Source organism: Apteryx rowi, unplaced genomic scaffold (assembly GCF_003343035.1).
Source record: "Apteryx rowi isolate R43461 unplaced genomic scaffold, aptRow1 scaffold_1369, whole genome shotgun sequence".
Taxonomy (NCBI): Eukaryota; Metazoa; Chordata; class Aves; order Apterygiformes; family Apterygidae; genus Apteryx; species Apteryx rowi.
Window position 1 is genome coordinate 35,486 of NW_020447607.1, and position 5,176 is coordinate 40,661.

General features: G+C 40.7%; 1 long non-coding RNA gene across 1 annotated transcript; it reads left to right on the forward strand.

Moving 5' to 3' along the window:
* The first annotated feature begins 1,021 nt into the window (after positions 1-1,021).
* Positions 1,022-4,779, forward strand: LOC112961696. Its single transcript, XR_003252084.1, has 2 exons — positions 1,022-1,410; positions 4,303-4,779. It is a non-coding gene; the product is annotated as an uncharacterized LOC112961696 (long non-coding RNA).
* The last annotated feature ends 397 nt before the right edge of the window (positions 4,780-5,176 follow it).

Here is a 5,176-nt window from a genome sequence, read left to right on the forward strand (position 1 = left end):
AACCTAAGACTAATATTTTATAGATCCAAGGGACACATTAAATAATCTTGGCTTATTTCTCAAACAGCTGTTAGTAAGAAGTATTTAATTTGTTGATTAAAAATTTGCCACTAATTACAACTGAAGCTTCCTACCCAGCACGACTGAAATTGCAACTGATAATTAATTATTTGAATGTGAAAATGACTGCCATGGCCATTCTGGAACACAGAACAGTGCAATGCCACTATTGCTATATTTCTGCAGCTGGCCTTGGTGAAAAGGTGAATGACTCTGTGCTTCTTGGCAAATGCATTCCCATCTGGCAACCCACACAAGGCTCTTGATAACAGCAGTTCCAATTACTGCTGCTATCTCCTCTGACCAGGCACTCGCCTCATCTCCTGAAACTGCCTGGGCAACTAAGGAAGCTGTTTAAAATATGTAATAGCACTAGCCACTTTTTAGGCAAAGGACAACATAAGAAAAAGTTGTCTTCTTGCTCAGTTTAAAGAAATTGTATATGGGTAATTCTTCTACTAATTTATTGCCTACTAAAGAAAAGGAGCACTCTTCAGACTCAGYCCAAGTGATATGGTCATAAGAGGCCACTGACAAGGACAGAAGTGACTGACAAATAGATACTAGGCAGTAATCAAAATATCATGTATTTCACATGTGAACTCATCCTCACCCGTGAAGTCTGACATGTGGGGGGTTTTTTTAGTAAGGAGAAGACCCAAAGACCAAATCTACTGCCAGCCTTTTACATGATATAAAAGATGGGGGGGGGATCTTGTAGGGGATAAAGAGAAATAGTTGAGATGCATGGAAGCTGCTGTTATTCATGTTATTTGTGACTGATTCTGTTTCTTTGAAGATGAAGCAAGACAAACATGCACAAAAGAAAAGAGGAAGAAAAACAGCATCAAACAGAGAAAACAACATTTCCACGCTGAGTGCTTTCTCTCACTGGAGAAAGTCGCACGGCTGGAGAAAGATAAACCCCGAACACAGCCTTGTCATCCCTTGTGAGCCCAGGCAGGTTTGTGTCAGCACTGGCACACATAAGAAGACATTGCTTTTAGCCACTGTCCTAATCATAAGGTTCACTGCAGCATTGCAAAAGATACTGAATTGGCCAGATACACCAAGCTGTTTTGAAACAGAAGCCAAAAACRAAGAAGGAGGGGAAACATAAGGGAGAAGAGAGTAAAAGATAAAGGAGATCTGGGGTTTGGATAGCAAAAGAAACTGGAATCTCTTTTGCAAAACTGTCTTGAAGATTTCAATCCAAAATTGGTGACTGTCACCTCACTCCTTCTGTGGTTCACAGCCTTCTCTCAGACAGGCTTTAAGCAGGGAGGGGACACCCCATGACACGGTGGACCAGACAACTATGAGGGCACTGCTCCCTCCTCTTGGAGTCAGGTAGGCAGAGTTTCCTCTTGTTTGACTCATTTGTTAACACCATGTTTATTCATTTCTGGCCCCACACTCATGTTTATCAGACATGATTTCAGCACAGATCCCAAGTTCAGTGAAGGGGTCCTTCTTGTTCGGATTAATTARTTCTTATTTATTTAATTTTTTCTGAAATGTCTAAATTTTTATTTAACGGGCAGAGTTACCTTGGACAAGTCAAGCAAGTGCAGGTCTCCATCCAGCCAGTGCCAAACTGATACTCACAAAGGAGCAGATGTTACCTGGAAATCTGCTTGAGGCTTAGATGATTGCTACTTAACAAAGAAATGTGATTATGGGGAACCAAAAATCTCACATTTTTTTCTTTGTACCTCGATCAATGGCTTTTGTTTGTTCTTTTTGCTGGCCAGCTCTTTATTCCCTCTCCCTTTCCTCTGGCACCTGACAGCCCTCTTGAAATCCAGAGGTCCCATTCTGAGGTAGGAAATTTACTGGGTAAAAGGGATCATATAAAAGTTCAGCCTCTTTAAAATTTTTTGGTTTTCAGATGAGCTTACTAGTTTGTCAGTGCTGAAGAGAAAATAATTGTAGAGTGATTATAAAATAAACCTTAGATCACATACTCTGAGATGGCACATTTATTATTGAGTACCTTCTATTGCAGCATAACTGGCCAGATGGGAACCATTACTAAAAGTCTAGCTCTCAAGAGGCAAGTATAGGCACAGCCATAAGATGAGCCCTCTTACAAGCAGGGTCTTGTGTGCCCCCAGAAACTACTTTTGGAGAAATGTCATTTCATCACTGGGTGGCTATTTTGCCTGGTGCTGTTCATTTTAATTGGTTGAAGCTACGACTGTAGTACTGCTATGGGAATTTTTATCTTAAAAAGGTGGTGATGAGTCACTTGGTCGATTTACCACAAATGTGAATTCACTGGAGGCCTCCTGAATGGGTAATGCCTTCCTAAACTCAGAGCTCAATTAAGCAGCTAGAGAGTGATTTCCTTTAGGAGAGCTTAGGCACAGCTGGAAGTAAGAAACATGGTTTGGGTAGGAAATTCCAGCCCAGAAATTGTCTTGCTGATCTGGAGTTTAACAGCCATCTCATTCGCTCAGGTGGGAGTCATTTGTTTTTATACACTGAAAATGAAAAGGAAGGAAGTTTCAACACAGCCCTCAGAGGCAAGACCCGCGGGCACCTCCCACGGCCTGGGGCTGGGCACTCTACTTTCTCTGCTACAGCAACCACCAGTGCATTTGCTACCTCGGATAACACCTCTCAACGATCCACTGAAATATTTGCCTGTCTCCTGTATTTCATTTCCCTGGTTTCAAGTCTCTAACTTTTCACTGGCCGCCAACGTAAAGGCAAAACTCGTGTCACACCGAGTTAGCTCTTCCTTCACCAGCACCAACCACCTCCCAGTGTAGTGGCGGTCGTTTGCAGGCTTTCCACCGCCGCACACCATTCACCCAAGGGCCACCCTGCTGAGCTCCTGCTCCATCACTGGCCTGGTTGGGCACCTTGGAGCAGGGAAGATAAGGCAAGGAATTTTGTGGCTTCAGGGATAACAAACACAGAGGCATGGGAGAGCTCATAATGCTCTCTCTTCTATTGAGCAAAATCTTTTTTAAACATTTTATTGCAAGCCTAGGATTTTGTCTTCTAAATCAACTGAATTAGGGGTGTGGATGCCTATTTGAAATGTTAAAGGAGAGCCAGATTTTAATTATAGTTTGAAACAGATATTTGTACAATATTCTCTCACCAGTGTTTGGAAGCTGCATGAAACTTGTTGGCATTAGGGATCTACATGTAAAATAAACTTTATTTTCCTTCTTATTTCATTCATTTCTGTTGCTTAGATGGAATCATACTCTTTATAAAAAGTGCTGATTGCTGTTATTTCCAAACAGGACATAGAGAATTATCAAAAGACTCTGTTTCAGAGATGCAAGAAAAGAACTAGCAGYCGATTTACTAGATTAGCAGAAAAGGACCTTGCAGCTGAGATCCAACCTTAGAAAGCTATCCTTTCTCTGCTGAAATGTAGGCTGGACATCAAAAGAGACAAAGACGGAGAATGAAAAAGCAATTAATCCTTGACAGTTAGCTTTCAGGAATAACTTATTCCCTGATATCACTACCTTTTGCATACAGTTTGGTTTGTAAAAAGATTCAGTATTATTATGGTGCATTATCACTCTTGGAAAATGCTAAAATACAGTTTCACAAGGGCTGCAGAATAGGTGGCCGGTTCCATTTTGAAGAAGGGGATTGAGTAGCCACAATATGAATCTTAGACTAAGGGACAACTTTAATTCTACTAACCTCATGGAAAAGAAATGCATTCCCACAGCATTCATTAGGTGTAATTGAAATGGAAACTAGTTAGAAAGAATGAAGAGCCTGAAATAGCATGTGAGAATATGGGGGTTATTTTTACACTCCAGTGCACATGGAGTGCCCATTAATTTTAATAGGAGCTTTGCACTGCAATTATTAATGGAAGAATGTGCCCCTTTGTATTATTTTATGGGACTTTGGCCATATTCAATGACATTGCAAAGGAAAGCTAAAAGTACCACTGGCTTACGTGGAATGAGAGAAAGGAAGAATGATGTCCCGTGTGGCTCTAGTAGAATAAGAGACACCTGCAATTTAAACCATGGATAATTAAGAAGTGGGATTAGTGTTGAGGTTAGGTGTGAGGAAGCCTCTGACAAGACATTGAACCTAGGGTGGGAGAAGCGCAGGAACGGGGACTCTGCAGCTACAAGGCACTGTGGAAAGGCCCAGCTAATATATCAAAAGAGACCAGGTAGATATTGAAACACTTCAACATTCCAGGCTACTGTCAACCTAAGTAACTGGCTGTGTTCACTTGACTTTAAGGCTGCTGGAAGCCTGCAGGTGGAGGACGACCGGGTGCACCAAAACACTTCATTTTATGATGGATGCTACACGGCACAAACCAGGTCTCTGTAAGGTCTTCGGGAACGGTCAGCGGGTCTCAGGAGGCCGGATTCCCTTCTCCTCTGAAGCTAGGAACTGCTCTCAGCTGTCACTTTGGGCACCTCTCTCACTCTGCCTTTGCTACCTGCCCTGAATACAGCTAATATTCCCGCAGCACCACAGTGTCATGGTCATAAACTAGGAGTTTATAGACCTACATGCAAAAGACTGTCTTTAAAAGCCAAAGATATTAAACAAATATAGACAAGATAATATGAAATACAACAAGCAAGATAATTTTGCCTTTCAATTTCAATTGTCTTTCATACTAGTTACAAAACATCAACACTTATGTAATGTTAGAATCTTGTGTGAGTTTATGGAGGTATTTTTCATTAAATTAAATGCTTACAAGCATCAGTTTCATTTTCCTTCATAACCTTCCTATAAAAAGAAAAAAACTAAAGAAACATAAAAAGTAAATTATTTTTAAAATCCTGCCCCTTTTATGCCCGTTAACATTTGCTTTTCTGATTCAGAGAGTGGAAGTTGAGATTTATTGAGTGACATCTGGTTAATTAAATATCTATTTCCTGTGGAGTGTTAAAGGAATCATAATGCAGAAAGTCAACATTGAGAGAGTAATTAAAGTGCACCTAAAGAGCAGAACTAACCTTGTAGTTCACTGTAATTAGAAACAAAATGGGAACAATATGTTTAGAGAATTACCTTCTTTATTAGGTTGCCATCAACAGAAACCTGTTTATGTATTTGAAATCTCATTTTGCACATCTCCATTTTCCTCTTGCCCATC